This window comes from Tamandua tetradactyla, chromosome 6 (genome assembly GCF_023851605.1).
Source record: "Tamandua tetradactyla isolate mTamTet1 chromosome 6, mTamTet1.pri, whole genome shotgun sequence".
NCBI classification, from domain to species: domain Eukaryota; kingdom Metazoa; phylum Chordata; class Mammalia; order Pilosa; family Myrmecophagidae; genus Tamandua; species Tamandua tetradactyla.
Genome location: NC_135332.1, coordinates 88138707 through 88165631, shown reverse-complemented (window position 1 = coordinate 88165631; position 26925 = coordinate 88138707). Strand labels below are relative to the sequence as shown.

The 26925-nt window shown below is 37.9% G+C and overlaps 1 long non-coding RNA gene across 1 annotated transcript; it reads left to right on the top strand.

The window, feature by feature from the left end:
- Positions 1–32: 32 nt before the first annotated feature.
- On the top strand, positions 33–25420 carry LOC143686208 (uncharacterized). The gene is made up of 4 exons (XR_013176966.1): positions 33–178; positions 16143–16222; positions 19493–19553; positions 24271–25420. It is a non-coding gene; the product is annotated as an uncharacterized LOC143686208 (long non-coding RNA).
- The last annotated feature ends 1505 nt before the right edge of the window (positions 25421–26925 follow it).

Below are 26925 nucleotides of genomic sequence, written 5' to 3'. Positions count from 1 at the left end.
GCGCGGGTGGGTGCAGGCGGGAGGCAGGCAGACCGGCTGGAGGCCAGGTGGTAAGAGGGCCCAAAGTGCCGTCACCCGGAGTAGATAATTTACCATTTCACTGAGTTGTGCTCTGAATGTCAGGAAATGTAGGTTCTGGAAATAGAGGCGTGTTCCGTGACCACTGGCAACCAGGAGGGTGTGGAGGCCTGGGGTGGAGCCTTCTATTTCTTCTTGAGTCAGTGTAGGTCGTTTGCGTGTGTCTAATCATTTGTCCGTGTCATCTAGGTTATCTAATTTATTGGCATATGGTATCATAGAGTTCATAATATCCATATAGTTCATGGTATCTTCTTACAGTCTTTCTTTCAGCGGGGTCAGTAATGTCTCCCTTTTCATTTCTGGTTTTTGTTATTTGTAGCCTCTCTCCAAACATTGAAGAGGAGAGAACACACCCACATTCATTCTGTGAGGTCGACATCACCCTCATACTGAAGTCGGATAAAGATAGCACAAGAAAAGAAAACTATTGACCAATAGCTCTTATGAAAACAGTTGAAAATCCCAGCGAGAGACTAACAAATTGAATCCAACAGCATATTAAAAGAATTATATGTCATGACAAAGGAGGACTTATCCTTGGTTTGCAAGGCTGGTTCAGTATAAAGAAATTAAGTAAAGTAATACACCACATTAACAGAATGAAGGGGAAAAACACATGATCATCTCAATTGATGCAAAAAAAAAAAAAAAGGCTTTTGACAAAATCCAGTACCCTTTCTTAATAAGAGCAGTTAGAAAATTGGGAATAGAAGGAAACTTTCTCAGCATGATAAAGGACATTTATGAAAACCCCATACGTGGCATACTGCTTAATGGTGAAAGACTGAAAGCGTTCCCTCTGAGATCAGGAACAAAACAAGGATGCCCATTATCACCACTGTTAGTCAACATTGTACTGGAAATTCTTGCCAGAGTAAGTGGGCAACAAAAAGAAATAAATGGTATCCAGATTGGAAAGGAAGAAGTAAAATTTACCCTATTAGCAGATGATATGATCCTATATACAGAAAACCCTGAAAAATCCACAATAAAGTACCACAAGATAATGAATGAATTCAGAACAGTGGTGAAGTATAAGTTCAATACCCCCAAATCAGTAGTGTTTCTATACACAAGCAATGAACTATCAGAAGAAGAAATCAAGAAAAAAGTTCTATTCACAATAGCAATTAAAAAATCACATATCTAGGAATAACTGTTACCTTGGATGTAAAGGACTTGTACGCATAACACTACAAAACATTGCTAAAAGAAATTAAAGCTCCATATAAATGGAAGGATATTCTATAGTCTAGGATTGGAAGGCTAAATATCATTAAAATGCCAAAACTTCCCAAAGAAGTTTATAGATCAAAGCAATACCAATGAAAATCCAACTGCCTTCTTTGCAGAAGTGGAGAAACCAGGCATCAAATTTATATAAGAGTAAGGAGCCATGAATGCCTAAAGCCATCTTGAAAAAGAAGAATGAAGTTCGGGGACTCACATTTGCAATCTTAAATTTTATTATAAAGCTACAGTAACCAAAACAGCATGGTACTGGCACAAGGACAGACATATACACCAATGGAATGGAATTTAGAGCTCAGAAATCAGCCCTCACCTTAATGGCCAGCTGGTTTTTGACAAGGCAGCAAAGACCACACAATTGGGAAAAAATAGCCTCTTGGTGCTGGGGAAACTGAATCTCTATTTGCAAAAAAAGAAGAATCCCTACCTCATACTATCTACAAAAATCAACTCAAAATAGATCAGACACCTTAATATACTAGAACCATCCATATCTTAGAAGAAAACACAGGGAAGTATTGTCAAGACCTTGTATTAGGTGATGGTTTCTGAGATTTACACCCAAAGCACAAACAACAAAAGAAAAAATAGATAAATGGGACCTCATAAAAATTAAAAACTTTTGTTCCTCAAAGGACTTTATCATGAAAGTAAAATGATAACTTACACAATGGGAGAAAATATTTGGAAACCACATATGCAATAAAGATTTTCTATCAAAATATGTAAATAAATCTTTCAACTTAACAAAAAGAAAAACAATTTAAAAATGTGCAAAAGTCTTGAACAGATGTCTCTCCAAAGAAGATATACCAATGGCCAGAAAGCAGATGTGAAATGTAAAATGTAAAATGGTGCAGCCACTGTGGAAGACAGTTTGGCAGTTCCTCAGAAAGCTAAATATAGAACTACGATATGACCTGGAAATCCCCCTACTAGGTATAAATCTCAAAGAATTAAAGCAGGAATTGGAACAGATATTTGTACACTGATGTTCACAGAATTATTCACAATTGCCAGAAGTTGGAAACAACCCAATTATCGATCACCTGATGAGTAGATAACAAAATGTGGTATGTCATTATAGATAAAATGGATGATTATTCAGCCATAAAAAGGAATGAAGTCTTGATACATGTGACAGCATGGATGAATCTTAAAGACATGAAGACATTATGTTGAGTGAAATAATCAGATACAAAAGGACAGATCTCATTAGATATTGTATGGTCTCAGTATTTTGAAAAATTAGAATAATCAAACTCATAAATTCAGAATCTAGAATATAGGCTACCAGGGGACAGGGTAAGGATCGGGAACGGAAAGTTACGTGTGGAATGATGGAAATGTTTTGGGTGGTGGTGATGGTAGCACAACTTTGTAAACATAATTATCAGCACTCAAGTATTTATCTGAAAGTGATTGAGAGGAAATGTTAGATTGTAGATACGGTAGCAGAATAATTTTTTTTTTAATCTTGGAACTACACTGCACAGTGAACCCTAAATTAATCCATGGACCTTAATTAATAGTACAATTATAAAAATGTGCTATCATCAATTATAACAGATGTTCCACATCAGTGCAAAGTGGAATGCAATATAGCAATCCTGTATTTTATACATGATTGTTCTGTAAGCTCACAACTTCTCTAATAAAAAAAGATAACACATACCCATTAGCAGTCAATACTTATCCACCCTACCCCCCACCAACCTCCTCAACCCTGGCAAACACTAATCTACTTTCTGTCTCTATGCATTTGCCTTTTTTAGACATTTCACTTAAACAGAGTCATGCTTAGTTGTGTCACCACGTCTGGCTTTTTCACATTTAATATCTTCAGTGTTCACCCATGTTGTATCACGTATCAGTACTTCATTCCATTTTATGGCCAAATAATATCCATTGTATGTATAACATCAATTTTTGACCATGTATCAGTTGTTTAACATGTAGGTTATTTCCATTTTTGGCTACTATGAATAATGCAGCTTTAACCATTCATGAGCAAGTTTTTGTGTGGACATGTGTTTTCATTTTCTTTGGCTATGGAATGGTTAACATGTAAATGTAAAAACACTACATTTAACATTTTGAGGAACTGTTAAACTATTTTCCAAAATGACTGCACCATTTTACAGTCTTATCACCAATGTATAGGGTTCCAATTTCTCCATATTCTCATCAGGCTTCCTAGTTTGTCTTTTTTATTTTGGCAGTTCTCCTAAGTGTGAAGTGGTATCATACTGTGGTTTTGATCTGCATTTCCCTAATGACTAATATTTAGCATCTTTTCATGTACTTTTGGCCATGTGCATATCTGCTTTGGATAAATGACTGTTCAGTTCCTTCACCTATTTTTTAATTGGATCCCTTTTTTGTGGTTGCATTGTAAGAATTCTTTATATATTCTGGGTATAAATCCCTTATCAGACATAAATTGCAAATATTTTTCCCCATTCTGTAGGAAGTCTCTTCACTGTTCACTTATGTCCTTTGAAGTACAGAAGTTTTCAATTTGAATGAAGTGCAATTTATCATCCTGTTTGTTTGTTTGTTTGTGTTTTGGTGACATACCTAAGAAGTCAGTGCACAACCCAAGGTTACAAAGATTTACACCTATGTTTTCTTCTGCATTTTACAATATTAACTCTATGACCCATTTTGAGTTTATTTTTGTATATGTAGGAGTTCAACATGATTCTTTTCATGTGGATATCCTATTGTCTCAGCAGCATTTATTGAAAATACTTTTCTTTCCCCATTGAATTTTCTTGGCACCCTTGTCAAAAGTCAATTCACCACAAATATAAGGGTTTATTTCTAGCCTATCAATTCTACTCCATTTACATATATACATGTGTGTATATATATATATATATATGTATATATAATCATCTTTATGACAGTATGACACTGTCTTGACTACTCTAACTTTGCAGTGCATTTTCAAGTTGTGAAATTAATCCTCCAGACCTGTTCTTTTTCAAGATCATTTTGGCTATTTGGGATCCGTAGCATTTTCCTATGAATTTTAGGATCAGCTTGTCAATTTCTGAAAAAAATGCCAGATGGAATTTTGATAGACATTGTGTTGAATATGCAGATCAATGTGAAGAATATTACCATATTAGCAATATTTAGTCTTCTGATCCCCATTAAATTGCGATGTTTTCTCATTATCTTCTTTAATTTCTTTCTCTACGAATGTTGCATTTCTTCTGTTATATTTATCCCAAGTATTTTATTCTTTTTGATGCTACTGTAAATGGAATTGCTTTTTTAGTATCATTTCTGGATTGTTCATCACTTGTGTGTACAAATACAATTGATTTTTGTATATTGATCTTGTATCCTGCAGCATTAATGAACTTGTTTATTAGTTCTAATAATTTGTGTCTGTGTGTACCTTCAGATATTTTATATACAAGATCATGTCATCTGTGAATAGAGATAAATTAACTACTTGCTTTCTAATCTGGATGGCTTTTTGTCCTAGTCTGCAAGCTGCCAGAATGCAATATACCAGAAATGGAATGGCTTTTATAAAGGGAAATTTAATAAGTTGCAAGTTTACAATTCTAAGGCCATGAAAATGTCCAGATTAAGGCAAGGCTGTAAAAGTGTCCAAATTAAGGCATCCAGGGAAAGATACCTTGGTTCAAGAAGGCTGATGATGTTCAGGGTCTCTCTCTTAACTGGAAAGGTGCTTGGTGACACCTGCTAGCTCTCTCTCCAGTCTTCTCTAATAGCTTCCTAGGGTTCTGTTCATTCTGTTGGCTCTGTCAGTTCTAGTGGCTCTAAAGCTTTCTTCCAAAATCATTCCCTCTTAAAAAGGCTCCTGTAAGCATTCCCACTTTGAATGGGTGGAGACAGAACTCCACAGAAACCATCTAATCAAAAGTTACCACCCACAATTAGGTGGACCACATCTCCATGGAAACATTAAAAATGCTCCTGCCCAGTGATATTGAATGAGTATTAAAGAACTTGGCTTTTCTGGGGTACAGAGCAGATTCAAACCAGCACACTTTTATATGATTTCCTTGCCCTGCCTAGAACCTCTGGTACAATACTGAGCAGAAGAGGTGAGACCAGACATCATTGTCTTGTTCCTGACCTTAGAGAAATTATTCCGTCCTTTACCATAAAGTCTGTCAATAGCTGTGGGTTTGAATTTAGGTGGCCTTTTTCAGGTTGTGGAAATTCCCTTCTGTCCTAGTTTGAGTGTTTTTATCATGAAAGGGTATTAAGCTTTTTCAAATGCTTTTTCTGTGGCTAATGAATTGATCATGTGGCTTTGTCTTTTATTCTATTAAATGCTGTATTACTTTGATTTTAGTCCTTACATTCTTGGTATAGATCCCAGTTGAGCATGACGTGTATCCTTTTTATATGCTGCTGGGTTTAGTTTATTTGGCTGTTTTTATTTTGGTTACTTTGTTCACAATTATTGTGTCTATATTGATAAAGGATATCAGTCTCTGGTTTTATTTTTTTTCTGATGTCTTGTCATCAAAATAGCATACTGGTCTAATAGAATGAGTTGGCAAGTATTCCCTCCTTGTCTATTTATTGGAAGATTTATGAAAATTTGGTATTAATTCTTTAAAAATTGTTGAAGTTATCTGGGATGAAGCTGTCATTTTGGTAAGATTTCTGATTACGGAGTTGTTATCTTTTTTGTTATACATGTATTCATATTTTCTAGTTCTTCTTAAGCCAGTGTGTGTACCTTGTATTTCTCTACTAATCTGTGAATTTCATCTAAGTTTCCTAATTTTTTGGCATACAATTTTTCATGTTATCCCTTTATAGTCCTTTTCTTAATTCCTGCAAGATCATTAGTAATATTTCCTAATTCACTTCTGATTTTAGTAATTTGAGTCTTCTCTTTGTCTTCTCTTTTATTTTTGGCCAGTCTACTTAGGATTTTCAATTTTCTTGATCTTTGGAAGGAAGTTTTGATGTCCTATCCCTGTTTTCTATTCCACTTATTTGTGTTATAATCTTTATTTCTTCCTTCCTTCATCTTGTTTGGTTTTAATTTGGTCTTCTTTTTCTAGTTTCCTAAATTGTAGAGATTAGAATATTGATTTAATATATTTCTTTTTTAATATAGGCATTCATATCTTTAAATTTCCCTTTGGGCACTGCCTTAGCTGCCTCTCATAGCTTACGATGTTTTTGCTTTCATTCATCTCAAAGTTTTTTTCTAATTTGTTATTTCTTTTTGTTGAATAAGTTGGTTTAAAGTGTTAGTCAAATTGTCTGTTTCCTTATTGATCTTCTGTTTAGTTGTTCTACCCATTAGTTGAAGTGATATTGAAATCTCCAAATACTCATCCATAATTTTCTGTTTCTCCTTTAAATTCTTTCATTTTGGGAGTCCTATTGTTAGGTGCATATATGTTTATAATTGTGATGGCTTTCTGGTAGATTGACTTTTATCACTATAAAATATTCTTTTGTCTGAAACTCTACTTTGATAATATATCTATTCTATCTTGCTTTTGAGCACTGTTTATAAGGTATATCTTTTTTCATCCTTTTACTTTCAAACTATTTGTGCCTTTGAATCGAAAGTGAGTCTCTTGTAGATAGCATATAATTGGGTCATTTAAAAATTCCATTTTGCCAGTCTCTGCCCTTTGATTGGAGTGTTTAGTCCTCTTAAATTTAATGTTAATTACTGATCAAGTTGGATTTATGTCTACCATTTTGCTAATGTCTTCTATATTTATGATTTTTGTTCCTACTTCTTTCGTTGCTGCCTTCTTTTGTGTAAATGGATTTTTTTAGTATGCCATTTGTATTCCCCTGTTCTTTCTTTTACTATATTTTAAAAAATTATTTTCTTAGTGGTAGCCTTGGGACTTACAGTTAACATCATAACTTAATCTTAGTTCAAAGTACACCAATTTAATTTTATAGTACGCAAAAACATTTCTCCAATATAATTTCATTGTCATCTTTCCTCTGTTATCAAGGACAGTTTCTTTTAATGCCTTTTCCTTATGTATGGGCCACACTTTCCTGTTTCTTTTCATTTTTCATTTTTTTGTTGTTGAAAACTTGACATTTTAAGTAAATGGCAACTGTGGAAATCAGATCTCTACCACCCACCAGGTTGTGTTATTGTTGTTGTTTGCAGCTGCTGCTGTTGTTGCCATTGTTGCCATTTGCTCTTGTAATAAGTTTCCTGGACTAATTTTGTAAAGTCTGTACTCTGTTGTGTGCAGCCACTGAAATCTCTGCAGAGCTTGCCTCTGGTCAGCTAATAATTGGACAGAAATTTCCTTATGTGCCTTGAGCCACTAAGTTTCACAGCCTTTGCCAGGAATATTCAGGTGTATTGGGACATGCCTGCAGTACTCTGGCAGGTAGTTTACAATTTTTCATCAGCCTTCACTTCCTGTTTGCATAGAGTATCATGGCCAACTAGAGAGAAATGAGTCCAAAATTCTTTCCTGGAATGCAGCAGGTCCGCACTTGCATGTGTCCTTTTAGATTCCCAGGAATATGTTGCAGCTTTTCAAATATCCCCAAAGATAGCTCCATCCCCAGGTTTTGCTTTTAAGTTTTTGGATCAGCCTCTCCTTAGCCTCAACTGGTAATACCTCCATAGGCAACTGCTACATTAAACAATGGCCTCTGATTGTTTTTGACAAACATTTGGCATATGCTAGGCATGCTGAGTCAGGTCAAATAAAGGCAAGCCTTGAGAATGGAGCTTTTCAAGTTAAATAATGACAGTTTTCTGGAGATGGGGATTTGGGAGAGCTCCAAAATGTCCTGCTCCTTCTAATGGCTTCTAGGCTGCTGGTTTTCATAGCTACTGCAGCTGTGTAAGGCTATTGGTTTTCAAGGCTACCAGGGAGATGAGGAGGGGAAGATAGGAATAGGACAAGTTAAAACATCACAAAGCTAATTGTTCTTACTGAGATTCATCAGATTTATTAACACTACAGATTGGTTAATTTCCAGAGTTCTGAAAAAGTTGATTTTGACTAATTTTACCACTGCTTTTATTGCTTTTATGGAGGACCAGGTTTTCAGAGGTCCTTACTTGTCCTTCTCTTTCTTTTCGTATTTCTCCTTAGTCTCTTTTTGTTTGTTTGTTTGCATGGGCAGGCTTTGGGCACAGCAGGCAAGAATTCTGCTGCTGAGCCACTGTTGCCCACCCTCTCCTTAGTCTCTTTTGATCTGAAACATTCCCCTCATATTTTTTAATGGCATCGGAATTTTTTGAGAGTCTGGATAGTTTATCTATAGGTTGTTCCATATTAAGAATAAATTCATATCTTTATAAGTTTAAGTATTTGATTTTTTGCACAGGAAATTCTTGTGTTAAAATAAATTTTGTCAGAGTTTTTTGTAGAAGGGGAGATAGTGATATGAAGAAATCAGAACTGTTCCAAAATTTACTTAATATAAATATTTTAGGGGAAAGTGTCAAACCTTGCAATTAAAAAAGTTATCCAATTTTCTTTAGAAATAACCCATGTACTATTTACAGTACTTAGGTCCTCAAAAGCCAAGTTGTTGCAATCCAATAGTAGTAATGTGGTATTATAACCTTGGATTTCTATAGAAAAGAAATGACAAAATTCTGAAATTACAATGATAGGAAATTACTTCCCCTTTAGTGAAAATATCTAAGTTTTGTCTTTGGTGTATATATCTAAATTTTTGTATGGTTTATAATAGAGCATACCTGCAATTCAACTTTGTATTTTTGCAATTTTACAGGTATTACAGAGATGAAATTAGTGAAAAATCCCTTAGCACTTTTTACTACAAAAATAATTTTTTCCCTAGTGCAATTAGCAACATCTGATAAGGAAATTTCTTAAATTTTAATTTTAAATTTCTTATATTTCCTACTTGCATTTACCATGTATTTTTTTCACTGTCTAATTGTTTTTTAAGTTAGTGGTAATTAATATTTTCTTAATTAGTTTTCTATAATGTTTCTAAACCATTCCCTTTTCAGTGAGAGGCAGTAGACTCAGACAAAAGTGTTAAAATTTGCAAGCATTTTCACTCGTTTTTTCACTTTGTTTTTCCTTCTTTTATGTGCTAAGCCCCAAAGCTTTTCTCTGTTGATGATTTCTAAGCCCATACACTCATATAAGCCTGATCGTTGTGTAAAATAATTTATTTTCCTAAAGGAGAAATCAAATTAGAAATAAATTTGATTATTAAATATAAAGACTATGGTTTATCTTGTATCTCTGTTTTTCAATTATTCAGAGTTTATTTTGGTCTAGCATGCATAGAAGCCATAAATCACATAGTTTCCAAGTAAATGGCTAAGGAAATAAAGGATTTATAAAACATCCTACTTGGCTAAGACACAAACATGTTTCAAATAGAATATTCTAAAATAAGCATCTCACAAATTTAGCAATGGAAATTTCATGTCTCCAATTAAGTATTACAATTGATTGTTGAGAAGGCATCTTTCTAAACAATTACTTTCAAAACTTCGCAAATGTTGAGCACTAATTTTAACCCAATTATCTCTCTATATTTTTGCATAAATCAAAGTCCAAGATCAGAGTTCTTTTCCTATCCAATTCTCTTACCAAGATAGAAATTTTTTTCACCAATTCAGAACCTCCACATTTGAAAGCCAACAAGTATAGGAACATATTTGTTATGTTTTGTGCTGGCTATTGTTAAGCTTGTTTGTTTGGGGGAGGACAATCAAAATTCATTCTCCTTTTCCCAGTAGGGGCCTAGAAGTCTAGTAGCTATATTTGTCTAGAAACCCTTACTTTCAGGGTTCTACATACAGTTCTGCTAATGAGAAGCACTCATGCAGGCTCTGAAAGGTGAAATTGAAACAGAATCCATTTCTTCATCTCTAATGCAAAGGCTTGCCAAATTTGAGCTTTTGTAGTATCTTCCAAGCTCCCTTAATATCTTGCCTGTGGAAGATCGGTGATATTCTTAGTGATTTCCTTATGGACCTAAACTCCAGTTGGCATCTACCCTCTGACTCTATAGCAATGAACTTGATTTAGAAGTTGTCCCTCTAACCTTTGCCCTTCTAGTTCTTATAGTGGTTTTGTAAGTAGGTGATTCCCTGAATTAAATCACTTATGCTTGAAGTATTTAGAATAGTTTTATGTTTTTGCATACTCAGAAGTATATGGTATTTAAGACCAAAAAATGTTTGGTGGGGGGGGGGGGGGCTGTCTAGCTATTTTTGATTGCTCGGAAGAGCTTACAAAAAGAAAATGACAACTCTAGACCTTTACATTTTCACTGCAAGGCATTGTCAGAGAATCAGAGTGCTTCTAGGACTTCCCTAAAGAATCTCTTCTCTAGTAGGTATTGGATCAATGTATTGCAAAATCAAGCTCAGATTTTGGCAGGAACATGTTGAAAGATAACCATAAAACTTAGCTTAATATCCACATCAGGACTCTTACATGAAAATAAAATTCATCCAAGTCGACTCATTCCAATTCTCAGGATACTATTATATTCAAATCAGTCATGAACCCACAAATCCCACTGAGCTCCAGAAGTAGCTCAGAATACATGCAGAAGGAGCTCCTTCTCACCTGTCTGAGGATTCACCTCTCCCCTTGATGTAAAGATCTTGTATTTTCTCCGAGGATGTTACCTTGCCAAGGGGCTCAGAAACTCCACAAATCCCACCTCCACCAACCCTCAATTCCTCAAAAACTAGACAAGGCCAAGCATACCCAGGAAACAAATGTGAAACATAGGAAGCAATAGCTTCCATCCTGTCAGAATTGCTGGTTTCTGTTGTTACAGCAGTAGAAACCTAGGCAAGTGCATGGAAACAGATTGTAAGAGTGTTGGACCAGGGAAGAAGAAATTTAAAATTGCATTGGTCCAAAATGATCAGTAATAGAGCAAGTTACTATAATAGTCCAAATTTAATCTCTCTTGAGTAGCTAGCAGTAAATCAATTGGTTGGCCTAACACACAAGTTTAATGTTGGGTTACCTTAAGTAAAATTAAGATGCCAAAACTTCTTTAATAAAGTATGAAGGAAGGAATCCAGAGATTTAAAAAGATATAAATGTTGGAGTGTGAATTTAGTAATATTTTTTGCCCCAACTCACACACCCTCATCTTGTTGATGTTGCAATTATATGGAGGCAACCTGACACCACCTTGTCTCGGTTGTGACATTTAGGTCTTGCTTTCTGCAGTTGCTCTGTGCATTTCTGTGGGAACCCACTTCTCCATTGTGGCTCTGGCACAAAAACTTGTGGTTGCGAGGTAGTTATTCTGCCTGGGAAATGGGCCATAGAATGTAATAGAATTATACTCCCCTTTTCCATGCCTCATATGGCACACCCTACGTCGTTCCTTGAAGGGTTACAGGAAGTTTTAGCCACAGTTTCCAACAGTGGGAAGGAGCCCAGTAATTCATTAAACAGAGTCTATTAGTGCCCCGACTCCCCAGTCCCTTTGGCCTCTCATTGTAGTGGAAGCGGCTCTGCCAACACCCTCATCTCCTTTAGTCTGCCAAAGCCTGTGCCTCTCCCTCCTTCTGCCAGGAATAAAATAATGGCTTTTGCTTCCTGGGCATCTTCCAAATTTTCCCGGAAGGCCTCTCGATGTGAAAAAGGGAAAGGTATTGTGAAAATACAGGCTCCAGAAACCAGTCCCTAATAAATAAGGATTAAGAATTGAAGTGGGCAGAAATGGTGCTGCATGCCACAGACCTCAAATTAAAACCAAAGTGGTATCTTTACATCCATCATTATGTCAGTCAATGGCTGGGATGTAAGGTACTGATGGCACCCAATAGATAAGGTTGATTACCTCCCGGAAAGATAGTACAGATTTATACTTTTCCCATCATGGGTCCCAGTTTGATAAATATCAACATACATTTAAAATATGTGCATAATTTGACTCACCAACCCCATTCAAGAAATTTATTGTAAGGTAATAATTACATAAATTTACTCAGCTGTATATATCCAGTTGCTCATCACACTATTGTTTAAGACAGCAAAAAGCTCACAGAGCCTTCAATATCCACTAAAAGGATTTTCATTAAATAGTTGTATATCATACAAGATGTATCATAGGGCCATTAAACATAATAAGGTATATCTATATTTATTGATATTACAATGTGAGTTCCATTGCTCTTAGCATGAAATAAAAAATCCTTTCCAGAGATCTCTGGGTGCGCTGGCCCATGCCCACCTCTCCAACCTCGTCTCATGCTAGTCACCCACCTACTAACTATGCCTCGACCACAGGCGTCTCCTTCCAGTGCTTCCTTCCCTTTCGAGGGCACTCATTCACACTGTTCCTATGCCTGGAAAATTCTCTGTGTGATGTATAGCATCCTATCCTGGCATTTATATAAAAACACTTCTGAATATATGCATAAAAAAATAGATACAAAAGGAAGATGTTCTTTTATTTCTGTATCTGTGGTTATATTTGCAACCCTATGGAAACTTATTAAATTACTTTGCAAATCTTTCGCAGTAAATTTGAAAATATGGAGGAAGTTAATTATACATACAACTTTAGGACAAATGCTAAAATCTACCAGAAACAGATGCTTTTCTAAAAAATGTTTCTAAAAAGGACTCAAGAGGTAGAAAATTTGGTCAACCCCATAACCATAGAAAACCTTTCTGTGTGGTTTCTTGAAATGTCAAAGAAAGAAATTTTAATTTTAAAGCAGTTTGAGAATCATTGTCCTTTTTTTTTGTAATGAAATACACACCATTCATATAGAAGGTGTGCTAGTTTGAAAATGTTATGTACCCCAGAAAAGCCATGTTCTTCTAATCCAATCTTGTGGGGACAGACTTACTGTGGGTGAGACCTTTAGATTAGAAGGAGATGTGATCTCGCTTCCTCAAGGTGGGTCTTAATCTTTTTCCTGGGGCCCAACATGAAGAAAATAAAAAGCAGAAACATAGAGAGAGCTCAGAGTCAACACAGAGAGCAGACACAGTTGTTTGGAAATGCTAAGCTAAGAGATGAAATTTAGAGTTTGCCCCAGGGAAGCTAAGTAAGGACCCACGGATACTTAGAGAGGAAGCCACTGGAATCAGAAGCTGAAAGCAATGAACCAGGAGCAAGGACCAGCAGATGCCAGCCACATGTCTTCCTAGCTGACTGAGGTGTTCCAGATGCCAGCAGCCTTTCTTCAAAGACAAGGACATGTCTCTTGTCTTGGACATGTTCTCTTAACTTTCTCTTAACTTGGACATGTTCACGGCCTCAGAACTTTAAATTTGTAACCTACTAAGCCCCTTTTGTAAAAGCCAGTCCACTTCTGATATATTGCATTCTGGCAGCTTTAGCAAACCAAAAAGGGTATGCCACATATATATATATTTAAAGAATAATAAAACTAATACTCGAATATCCACTACCCACATTAAAATAGAGAACATTATGTGCTGGCTAATAGCATCTCATTTTCCTGCCAGCACGCAAGAGATTAGCACAAAAGTTAGAATACTGATTATAATTTTCTTCTTTTTATTTATAAAGAGAATCTTACCTTGGAATTCCAAAACAATATATCCCATAGCTTTTAAAAAACTGAATAACAAGCACACAAACCTAGCTGTCTAAGGAAAGGGTACTATTACTCTTACTGACAAAGCCTCCTATGAGAAGATATATTAAATAAAGTCCCTTTGTCCTCATCTGACTTCAGCTTTCCTGAGCCTATTCTGGGAAGTCCGTGAACAAGCTCATGAGCAAGTCCTGGGAAACAAAGAAACCTACCATGGTTGGGGCACCTGGCAGATTGCAGGGTAGACCGTGTGCTAGATTTCAGGCAAAACTGGTCACAAGGAGAAAGCTGCTGTTGTATTTTCTGCTTCTAAGTGCTCCATCGTCCACTTCAAGTTCTAAGGCACAGCCCAAAACAGAACAATTCTGTTCAGAACTAAATGTCCTCAGGTGATCCCACTATCAGCAGCTAGAGGGGAGAGCAAGAACTTAATCCACACAAAGCTCAAGACAAATCAAATACCAGAAAAGAAGATGGACCATTACTTGGGGAGTTTTGTCCTCAGATTAATAGATGGTCCTCTTCCATTGCTTACCCTTGGAATACTCCTGGGGTCCCAGCTGCCAAGCAGTGAGATGTCCCATGTCCTATGGCTCTATGAGGAGACCATGTGTAAGCACTCCAGTACCAACACCAGTTGATAACCAAGTGCCCAGCCTACAATCAGCATCAGCTGCCAACCATGTGAGTGTGCCCTGGCCGTCTTAGCCACCCAAAGGAGCCTTCAGATGACTCCAGCCCCAAGTACTGCCTGACTATAACCACATGACAATCCCCAAGCAAGAAACACCAATGTGTGCCCAATTCGCCCACCAAACCATGGCGGATAACAGTAATTGTTGTTTTCAGCCATTAAGAACAGGATGGTTTGTTACACAGCTGGAGATAATAGGGACATAAAGCTCAAGTGGGGTTTTCCCCTCACAGTCAAAAGAATCTTCACACATATATTACCTATCCCGGTGGGTTTTTTTTTTTTTTTTTTTTTTACATTTCATAATATTTCCTCTGAGATCTTGGGTTTTCTCTCTGAGATTTTTTTATTCTCTCTAATTTTCCCTAGAAACTCTGTTCCATTGGAGAATATTTGCTTTGTTTGCTCAGACTAATCCCCTATTTTGACTTTCTGAGTCCTTCACATATCTGTAGAGGATGTCAGCTCATAGGACGGAGGCAGCAAAAGCAAGGTTCCTTTCAACACCGATGCTGCAGTGATTCCTGCTGGAACCATTTGAAGTCCAAACCAGGATTCGTCAAGATACGGGATGCACCCCAGAAAAAGGAAAGCATGTTATTAAACTTAATCCATTCCTGTGGGTGTGAGCCCATTGTAAGGTGGACCTTTTGATGAGGTCACTTCAGTTTTACGTGTGGTCCAAGACAATCAGGGTCCATCTTAATCCTAACACTGGAGTCCTTTATAAGAAGAATGAAATTCAGAAAAAGAGAAAGCCACAGAGGGAGCAGCCAGAAGCTGAAAGTCAACAGAACCCACAAGAGAAATGAGAGGCCAAGAGAGGCCACTATGTGCGTTGCCACATGGCACAGAAACCAAGGGCCCAGGATTCCAGCAGCTATCCCCAGCAGACCAATGTTTGGGAAGAATGCATCGCCATAATGATGCTTTGCTTTGGACTTCTACTCCCCTTAAAAGCATGTCCCAATAAATTCGCATTGTTTATGCCAATCGATTGCATGGTAGTTGCTCTAGCAACAAGGAAACCCAACACCAAGTATGTGCTGGCTCTAAAGTATTTTCACTATTTAATAGGCTGGTGATTTCAACAGGATTTTGGGAAAGGGAGGGAATGTATAAGAGCATAACTGGGCATGTTTAGAACTCTGAGTGTATTTGTATTATGAACCTGTTTATTGAACATATTAATATCAACAATTTTGTCTCTATTGTGAGTTGGATCATTTATCAATATATAATAACCATTCATTCTATTTCTACTGTGTCTGAAATCAGTATCTCCATCCTAGTTTACTTTCTGTTTGCATTGCTGAAAAAAATAAAAACAGAAAGTTGAAGATAGAAGAATCACATTTATTATGAAGATCAAAGAATCACATTTATTATGAGTTTCTGATAAGCACATATTGTTGAATTTTGTATTTATAGCCCAATCTGAGAGTTAGGTGTTTTTTTGTCTTGGTTTGTTTTTAATAAATACATTTAAATTATTTATATTTTCTGTCTTTCCTAATAGTGAAGGTTCTTTTAATTATCATGTTGTGCTTTCAATTCTAGATCAAATCTAGCTATTCATGTATGAATGGAAGCCACAGCATTAGAGGATACTTCCAGGAGAGCTGTCTTGAAAAAAACAGGTAAGTAGTGGTATCAAAGAACTGAATTTAAACCAACTAAGCATTGTTATATTGGGTTAATAAGGCATTCAAGTCATAGTATTGTTGGAAGGATTAAATTAGATGATGCATATAGATAACACTTGGTTCCACATTTATATACGCTAAGTCTAGCTTTAATATTTGAACTCTATATCCATTGAAAACTACATCCATTCTTAAGAGACTATATAAATGTTGGATATATTAGTTTAGTAAAAGCATTATGGTATCTAAAAAGTAATCTGGATCATATTATTACAAAAACTTGAAGAAAAATGGCATTCTAAGAGTAGAAAAAGGAAGCTATATTTTTTGGAAAGATTTCAGAGGGGGCACCTAATAAATGTCCCTGTCTCCATGTTCCACTGGTTTCTGAACATATTTAGATAGCATGAATGGAGTAGCAGGGAGAATGCCAAATATCAGCTTTATTTCTGGCGAAGGTGAAGCTAGAGGACGTAACGTCTTGGAAGAGCAAAAAGAAACTTCCAACTGAATCACAAAACTGAGCCAACAGATGACTCCCAGGGATGAATCTGGCCCTGGCACCATAGGATCAACAATTCCATCCTGACCAAAAGGGGGAAAAGAAGTGTAATTAATAAAGTACCAATGGCAGAGAGAGTTCAAATAGAGTCAAGAGGCTACTCTGGAGATTGCTCTTATGCAAGCTTTAGGTAGACCTTGATACCTATCATAATCTGCCAACCCAACCAGGACCAATCCAGCCAATCCTAAAGAACACCTAGGGCAATTTCTAAGATTTCACAAGAGTTCCAGGTACTAGAGTAACTTTCCAGAAACCTACAACCTGCAGATAAGTCCTAAAACCTAGCCTGGCCTCTCCAGACCATCAGATAGTTCCATCTCCCTACCCCATATTAGTGACAGACCCTTCCAATATAAAAAATTTAGAATTGCCATAGCCCAAACAACCCCAATGAGAAGTTTGGAAAGATCAAAGGTGATGGTGGAATTATCCATAGAAGATAGGACTTACCAAATGAATATGAATGCTGAATCATTAAATTGATATCTCTTTTCCTCTCCAGTATTTTAGAGCAGCAAGAAGTAAGAACCTAAAATTGTGGAATTGTAACCCACGTCAAAGTCTGAAATATGTTCCACACCTAATTGTAGTTCTGTGCTTTGAAATATATAGCTTTTTTGTATATATTTTATTTTTCACAAAAATAAAAGAAGGAAGAAAATGTCAATTGTGGTGCTAAAAAAATATTTAAGCCTTCGAGCCTCCTATATTCTGGAGCAGCTAGAAGGGAAAATCTGAGAGTATCATATAGTAGCCCATGATAAACTCTGGGATCTGTCCTGTAACTACTTGTTGAAGAGTGCTTTGAAAACTATTGCTTTTTTATTTCTTTGCTTTGTGTATATGTATACTATACCATAAAAAGTTTTAAAAAATAAGCCAACATGCCCACTCCACCATAAGAGTGATGAGTCCCAGCCTACTTATCAAGGAGCAGAGGCCAGTGATGTTCTCCTGTGGATGCCGGTGCCCAACAGGAGAAGAATGGACTGGGCTGATTATGCCCAGTTTAGTCTTCCCAAATTTGCTAGTAGGTCAAGTTACTCTTCCTCCCCTGATTCAAAAAATGAATAAAGAAGTGGACTGAAGCCAGATATTAACATTCCCTGAACCCCTTCCACAAAGAAAGGAACCCCTGGCATGGAGAAGAAGATTCCCCCCAACACTCATCTTACATGGGGAAAATCAAAGGAAAGTTACTGCAGAGCATCTGAAACTTTCGTACAGTAGTCTCCTGGTTTTCTCCTACCTCACCCACCTCTTCTTCTCATTTTTCTTTGCTTCCTCCTCTTCCTTCACCCAAACTCTAAATGTAAGAGACCCCAGCTAATTGGAGCTGAAGGGATGCAGATTGTGCAACAGGACTGGTTGTAAAAATTCAGAAATGGATAGCACAATACTACCTAACTGTAATATAATAATGTTAGCACACTGAATGAAGCTGGATGTGAGAATGATAGAGGGAGGAGGGCAGGAGGCATAAATGAAATCAGAAGGAAAGATAGACAATAAAGACCGAGATGGTATAATCTAGGAATGCCTAGAGTGTATAATGATAGTGACTAAATGAACAAATTAAAACATATTTTTGCATGAAGAAGAACAAAGGAATGTCAATATTGCAGGCTGTTGAAAATAGATGGTCATTCATATTTTAAAACTTTAACTTATGTGTGAGACTAAAGCAGAAAATGTTTATTTGGTACAAAATTTATATTATGACTAGTGCATTTCCTAATATAACTTATGTGGACAGCTTAAGTGAACACCATAAGTACATGGAACTTTGAGTAGGGCATGAGATTTTGTAGGTTTGTCCAGAGTGATACCCCGATAAATCCCAGAGTGATTTGAACAGTGAATAAAAAAGTATTTGCAAAGTCCCCTTGGGGGAATGGTGAGAAAGGGGGAAAATTCAACTTCCCCAAGTGGAGAATTCCTGATATTCTCACAAGCAGTGGGACCAACCAAAGCAATAGACCGAACCCTCAATGTTGGGGTTTGTTCATATGAAACTTAACCCCACAAAGGACAAGCTAAGCCTACTTAAAATTAGGCCTAAGAGTCACCCCAGAGAATGTCTTTTGTTGCTCAGATGTGACCTCTCTCTCTCAACCAACACGACAAGCAAACTCACCGCCCTCCCCCTCTCTACGTGGGACATGACTCCCAGGCAATGTGGACCATCCTGGCAATGTGGGACAGAAATCCTAGGCTGAGCTGGGACTCAGCATCAAGGGATTGAGAAAATCTTCTTGATGGAAAAGGGGAAGAGAGAAATGAGACAAAATAGTGTCAGTGACTGAGAAATTCCAAACAGAGTTGAGAGGTTAATCCTGGAGGTTATTCTTACGCATTAAATACATGCCACCTTTTAAGCTATGGTGTAATGGAGAGGCTGGAGGAAACTGCCTGAAAATGTAGAGCTGTGTTCCAGTAGCCATGTTTTTTGAAGATGATTGTATAATGATATAGCTTTCGCAATATGATTGTGTGATTGTGAAAACCTTGTGTCTGATGCTCCTTTTCTCTACCTTATCAACAGGTGAGTAAGCCAGATGGACTAAAAAATAAATAAATAATGGGGGAACAAATGTTAAAATATAGTAGATTGAAATGCTAGTGATCAGTGAAAGGGAGGGGTAAGGGGTATGGTATGTACAATTTTTTTTCTTTTTTCTTTTTATTTCTTTTTCTAGATTGATGCAAATGTTCTGAGAGGTGATCATGGTGACGAATACACAGCTATGTGATGATAATGTGAGTTATTGTTTATATACCAAAAAGGGAATGATCATTTGGTAAGAATGTTCGTGTTTATATGTTGCTACGTTTAAAAAAAATTTTTTTTAAAAACCCAGCATTTACTTCTTGAACTGCTTCTTTATTCACATTCACCTTCTGTCTTGGTTTTCCCAGCTGCTAAAACAAATACTGTGCAATGGGTTCGCTTAATCACAGCAGTTTATTGGCTCATGGTTTTGAGGTTAGAAGAAGCCCAAATTCAAGTCATCATCAAGGCAATGGTTTCTCCTTGTAGCCCACCTTGCATCCTGGGCTTTTACATCCCATGGTGATGCGCATGGCAATGCCTTCTTTCTCTTCCGGGAGAAAGCCCAACCACATTCAGTTGGGCCACACCTTAACAAAAATTAATATCTCCAGAGTGTCCTGTTTAAAGTGGGTTCAGGTTGGGCAATGGTGGCTCAGTGGCAGAGTTCTCGCCTGCCATGCCAGAGACCCAGGTTTGATTCCTGGTGCCTGCCCATGTTAAAAAAAAAAAAAAGGTAAAGTGGATTCACACCCACAGGAATGAATTAAGATTAAGACATAGTTTCCTGAGGTACATGATTCAACCTACCATACCTTCCAAGTGAGGTCATTTAGACCCCAGGCTTTAAATACCTGAAATAGATTGAAGGCTCCTCACTTAATTTTCATTTTTCAGTATAATCTTAATATCAAAATGTAATAAAATAGAACCAAAAATGTCTATTGTATTTTTTAATATAAATGCAAAACATCGAACCCAGGCACATATCAAAATACAAATTATAATGGAATGCCATAGCGAGACCCACCCCTTTCATTCTGAAACATTCCCAGCTGATGAGAATGGTGGTGGCTGACAGTTTTCAGTTTTTCTCTGGGCCTTTACTTTGGCTGTAGAAAGCTGCTTCACTCAAGGGCCAAGGCTAAAACTTGTTGCTGGGGTAGTCCCCACCCCAATGACTCGCTTAAAGATATAAAGACCCAACCACCTTGCCTCGATGCAAGACCACTCCGATGAGCCATCCCAGTTCCAGCACTCCCTGTGGCATTAGTGGTTCATCTCTTATCCAATCCTATCACGCTCAGCTGTTGCTGCACAGAAATCTCCATCTCAGAATTTGTTTCCTGGAAACAACCTGCAACATGACCAAGTCAGATTAGTCCAAGAATACTAAGATAATTCAGTGTCAGGAATTTTAACCTGTTGATGTAATGAAGCGCATGATAAAGGAGGTAAAAATAAGATTATATGAGTGGATACCAAACAGCATTAAATAGAATTACTTACTTCTGGTTCCGGGTGTTAATGAAAATACCCTCAGTATTTTCACATGTACTGTGTTTGCTCCTAGGCATTATAAAGACTATCTACCAAAATCTATTATTTAAAATTTTCTGAGATATTAGCAGGTACAGTAAATATGAAACTTAATGCTCAAAACATTTATATTATAAAGAGACAAAAGTCTTTATTTGCAGATACTGTAATTGCATAACTATAAGCCCAGAAAACCCTAGAGACTTAGGTAAAAGAAATACAAACAGATTTAATTTTTCAGGGCAAGGAATATAAAATACATATTCAAAAACCAATAGCTTTTCTCTATAGTAACATTAAGAAAGCTAGAAATGAAAAACCTCATTCACAATAGCAATGCATCTACAAAATATCTAGAAAAAAATTTACCAAGAAGGGGCCAGGATCTGAATGTAAAATATTACAAAATCTTGTTAAAGGAGATAAAACAAGACCTGAATAAATGACAAGGCACATTTGCCCCTGGATGAAAATATAACACACATACACACATATAAAATGTCTATAATTAGGGGGTGCAAAGTTTGTTCAGTGGTAGATTTCTCATCTACCATGCGGGAGACCCGGGTTTGATTCCCAGCCCATGTACTTCCCCAAAACAAACAAAGTTTCAACAAGTGGTGCTGCAATAATGGGATACTCACATGGAAAAGAGAATGAAATGTGGCCCCACCATACAGCATATAAAAAAAGAAAAGAAAAGGAAAAAAATGTCTAGGATTAAATGATTGGCTTCTAAATTACATAAATATATGAAGGCAATATAATATAAATATATGATTATAATGGATTTCCAATCACAATTCCAATGGATGCTGTAATCAAACTGTTTAAAAATTTAAATGAAGAAATAAATGTTCAAAGTATGAAAACTATGAATCGTGAAGGAGGATTTGCCCTGCCAGACAGTAAGACTGATGATGGCGCTTACTAAGAACATCGCTGTCAAAGGGACAACTGTGGAATTATCAAGACTCTACTGTAGGACAAAATTGTACTTCAGTGGAAAAGTATGCATTTTCTACAGCACACCCTTTCCCACTGTCTGATTCTGATTCTAGAGGAGCTATTTTACATACTTAAGTTGGAGAAAAGTGATAGTAATGCAAAATTATTCTCGTATATAGACATGCAAACATTAACCTCTCCCCTTCCACACTTTTGCCTCCATTTATACACTCATTTCAACAGTCCTGATCTATGAACATGCCTGTTCTTTGGAGTCTCCTTTGAGACTTTAATGCCTTACCAGTTGCCTTATGATGAATGAGTGAATGAATGAATGAATAAAGTCATGACTTTAACCTTTTCTGGGAAAATTAACTTGTGACAATTTTGGAGGTCTTCCATTGGGGTACCCAATGGGTCTGTCTGATGAAGCCAAGCCAACTTCATCACCAGAAAAGTACACCTTAAGGGCTATTTCAACCCAGGTGCAGGTTTTCTTGGCTACAAAGGTGAAGCCAAAGCAGCAGTACAACTTTGCTAACTCTTTGTCTTTCTGACTTTAGTTTTCCTCTCTACAGTTTTTTCTTTAGCTTTTTTGGCTCATTTATGGACTTCACATAATTTCTTGCTGGTGGCTGCAGCGGTTGTGGATTTGGTTTGATGATCTAACCAGCTGGTGATTTTTGTAAATAGATTAATGGTTTATAGAGATCCATCCTCTGTCGAATGAGAAATAACAGAATCTGATTGATAGTATTTTTGTTTGTCTATCCCGGCTCAATAAATTACAATTATATCTCACCAGAAAGGAGAACATCTCTGATATGTGCACTGCTGAGTTCTTGTGTTCCTGTATTTATGCTTGATTCAAGGCTGAAATTGTGGACTGAAAGCAGAACTCCCTGTCTAGCTATGGCTTTATGTCTACATGCCTGTAATTCAGAAAATCTTTACATATTGTATTGTATAAATGGGTAATGTTTTCCTATGTCCAAATGGTATAAAGAAATTAGATTACAGATCTCTTAAAAATCAAACTATTTTTTGATTGGCTTAATTCATGGAGACAGGAAATAGATTAGAGTTTGTCTAGAGCAGGTGGGAGAGATTGCTAATGCATATGAGGTTTCTTTTCGAGGTGATCAGTTATTCTAAAATTCAATTGTGATGGTTGCACAATCCTGTAACTATACTAAAAACTATTGAATTATACATTTAAAGCAGTGAATTTTATGATATGCAAATTACTCCTCAGTAGCTATTTTCAAAAACATCAACTCAGAAATATTTTAAGAATTCAACTTCACATAATTTAGGTAAACACTTGGCAAAAGAGACCAATTTAATTTAATTTAATTTAGTTCCGTTAAAATAAACTGTATCTTTCCTGATTTATAAGTTTTAAGTATAGCATGCATATATTTTTATTCTCATTGGTATGTTACTCCTAAACCAATGCAGCTTTAATGATCAAACAAACTAACATTTTTCCTACATGTTAAAGATTATGAAAAATGTGAATTTGTGTTCAACTATATTGAATCATTATTATGGTAAACTTGCATTTCATCATTATGTCTTTGGAGTTTATCAGCTGAAAGATAATTTCCAAGATCTTTAGGGAACTTAAAACCAGAAGTGATATTAAATTGAGTTAATTCATGAATATTCATTGGATGCCTAGATAATTTGCAAGTATGACAAAATAGTGAAACACTGATTACAAAGCATAATTTTAAATGTGTATGTTATTTTTCCTTATTATTTTCATGTACTACAGAGAGGCTATATATTTGGGTCTGTGAATGAATATTTTCATTTTTGCCATGTCGACATGTATAAGGGATGTATAATCACTGCAGGAAGCTATAGTCTGTATTCATGAGCTCTGACAGCCTGCCAAAATGCTGCTATGTGACAGACAGTTCTAAATTATGCACCCCTTAATTTTCTCAGGGAAATAGAGTTACCTGCTTCAGCTAAATGCAATTAATTAATAAATATAAGTGGTGGAGACTATATGTAGAAGCAGTAGATTCAGAGAAATACAGCTGTGCGTGTGCTTCTGTTTTTCAAAGGAAAAATTAGTTTTGTCCTAAGGTGGCAGTTCTCAGGGTTACTTTTGTTCACCAAGCCTCTTTATGCTCTTCAAACTTCTTGTGCTGTCATATATTAAAAGTCCAATCTAATACTTATACACAGTCTTACTTTGTCCAGGCTGCTATCACAAATACCCCACAACACGTTAGCTTAAACAATGGGAATTTATTGGCACATGGTTTTGAGGTTAGGAGAAGTCCAAAATCAAGATATCAGCCAAGTTTGCATTCTCTCCGAAGCTCTATAGCTGTCTGGGGCTGGCTGCCAGCAGGCCTTAGGGTTTCTTGGCTTTCTTGTCACATGGTAATGTCTTCCACTTTCTCCTTTTGTGACTTCCAGGTCCTCTTTATAAGACCTCCAGTAACACAGATTGAGACCCATCATTTGGTTGGGTCTCATTAACACCGCCAAGAAGCCCTCTTCACAGTGTATCATGTGCCCCCACAGGAAGAGTTGAAAAGACAAACAAATGTGATGTGTACATGCCATGGAATATTACTCCACCATGAAAAAGGAATGAAGCTGTGATACATGCGTGAACTGTGGAAACATGCCAAGTAAAACAAGCCAGACACAAAAGTGCAAACGCTAAGTGGAGAGGGAATGCTGGGGACCGGGTCTGTCTGGCCTGCCCTGCAGGGCTGCAGAATAACACCTAGTCACCTGCCTTTGCTTCCCAAGGCTTTCCCAGGAATGTGCTGAGAGAGGAGCAAGACCATAGAAATTAGAGTTCCTACTGCTTCTCTGCAGTTACAAAGGTTACAAAACAAAAAGAAACTTGCATCTACACCCTTACCATCTAGTGACCAGACAAGTATCCTGGCCTTGACTTCCTGGAATTCCAGAAATTTCCTCCTTCTTCGTACTGCCTACAGGAGCAGAGAGCACGAGAGCATTCTGAAAACCACAAAGGGCTGGTGAGCTAGATTGCAAGGCAAGCGTCTCCTTTCTGTTTGTGTTAGGACTTGAGTTCTCATCTCCTGTGAACTGGTCCTGGTGGTGGTTTCTCTTTTCAACCCTTTCGATAAGAATTCCCAAAAGGGATGAGCTGGACTCTGATGGACATCTGTCCCATACAGAGCTGGAGCTGACAGCCCCAGAAGGACTGTGCACTCCTCCAGGGCAGGAGGCCGTGGGCACCCAAACCACCCTAAGACCCTTTACAAGTAGCAGGAGAGCTGTGGGGCCTGAGCCAGAATGCGACTTCTCAGTGCTCAGTGAGATAGGACCCATGAAGATGTTTGAACTCAAGGAGGTCACACTGATTAGAAGATGCATGAAAGCAGCACCTCTCAGAGTAGCAGAAAGTTCTGTGACTCTCCAGGGGCCGTCTTCCAATTTCCAAATCATCCAAGAATGCTGGAGGCTCACTCAGCCAAGGGGTCTGACGTGGTTTTCACATGTGCTTGAAAGAGACCTGGGCATCCATCAGTCCCCTCCTGAAGCCAGGTAGGCTGTCACAATTTCTGGCTCAGCATGTCACTGTAAAACCTTGCCTTACCCCTGCAGTGGTTCCATCAACTGCTGTGCTGATGTCCAGGCCAGTCCCGCAAGTGGACCCACCTGGGTCTACTGTGGTTCCCAGTTGGGAAATGGAAATGCTTTAAGCAGAGATGTTGTCTTAAATTGGCTACCTCTTTTTGCAAAGCAGAGCTTGAGCCAAGGACTTGGACCCGAGTAGGTTATTTGGGAGGCTTATCCAGGAAGCTCGGCGAGGGCAGGTGGGGAGAAGGGCAGGTAGGGGATGGAGGGGAAGGAAGTGAGATGGGGAAGGAGAAAAGCCAAGGAACAAAAGGGGCTTGAATGAAACTCCCAGCTGTCAGGGAAATCCAAACCCACAGAACCCTCTGAGACACTTTAGAAAATTCTCAGGATCTCCGCATGATAGGCGCTTACTTAGAGGAGTCCACACCGGGGCTCTGGAGCTCCTCGGGGGAATGACCACAAGTTTGTCAGAGTTGCATCGGGATCCAAAAGTTTCTCTGCCCAGCCCTGCCTGCTCCCTGCTTTTTTGTTTGCAGACATTACACATCTCCTCCCCCCGACAAACTTCCCACCATCTTAACTTCAGCTCCTCAGTTGCTTCCTGAGATCTCTTAGCCAAGATCTGGATCCCAGGGTGAATTTGAGGCAGGGGCTGCCCCTGCAGCCATGGTCTCCCCATCTGCCTAAGCTCCATGACTCGCAGCTCGGCCATCACTGCCTTATTTCGAAAACCTTCCTCACCAGATGCTGACATGATGCTTGGCTTTAGCGTTCCAGGAAGACTTCACCCCTCAGATATACAGTTTTGCATGTTTTTTCTCCTTGCCACAGCTTTAAACCCCATGCTTGGCTTGTCCCCTCCTCCACAAGCTTCCATGGTCTTAGGTCCCATCCTGGCCATGGCAGGGATTTGTGAGACAATGGTGTAATGTTTGCCGCAGGGTTGATTTCCTCAACGGAATGAAGGTAGGAGGTGGGGGACAGGGGAGGGGGTTGAGACAAGACACTCCAGGGCCTAGAGAGAGGAAGGGACCAGGCGAAGTCACACGGCTGGCTGTGGGCAGACAAAGGGCAAAAAATGTTTATTTTTCTGAAGCTCTTTTACCTGCAACATTATGTCTCTTCAAAAGATGGCAGACTCCAGAAACATAGCTCATTTCACTCTCTCCTGCATCCCCACTAAAACTACAGAAGAAAATGGTATTTCTTAAGGCCCAAATCCAGAGACAGGATGGAGAGCAGAGCAGTGGGCCGCAACTAATTTCATAACTGGGGAGCAGGCTGGCCAGCAGCAGTTAGCTCAATCTATCTGAGAAAGCAAAAACTAAAGAGACAGTGGGGAAAGCCGAGAGCTAGCTGGATGAACCCCACAGAGTCCATGAAAGATCTAGGAATTGATAATGCCAGATTCTTCTAGAAGCGGAGGTGAAAAGGGAGGTTAAGGAAGGAAGATTCATTGGAAGCTGTTTATGAACCCTCCTCCAGCTACAGCCCTTGCTGATTCCCTTC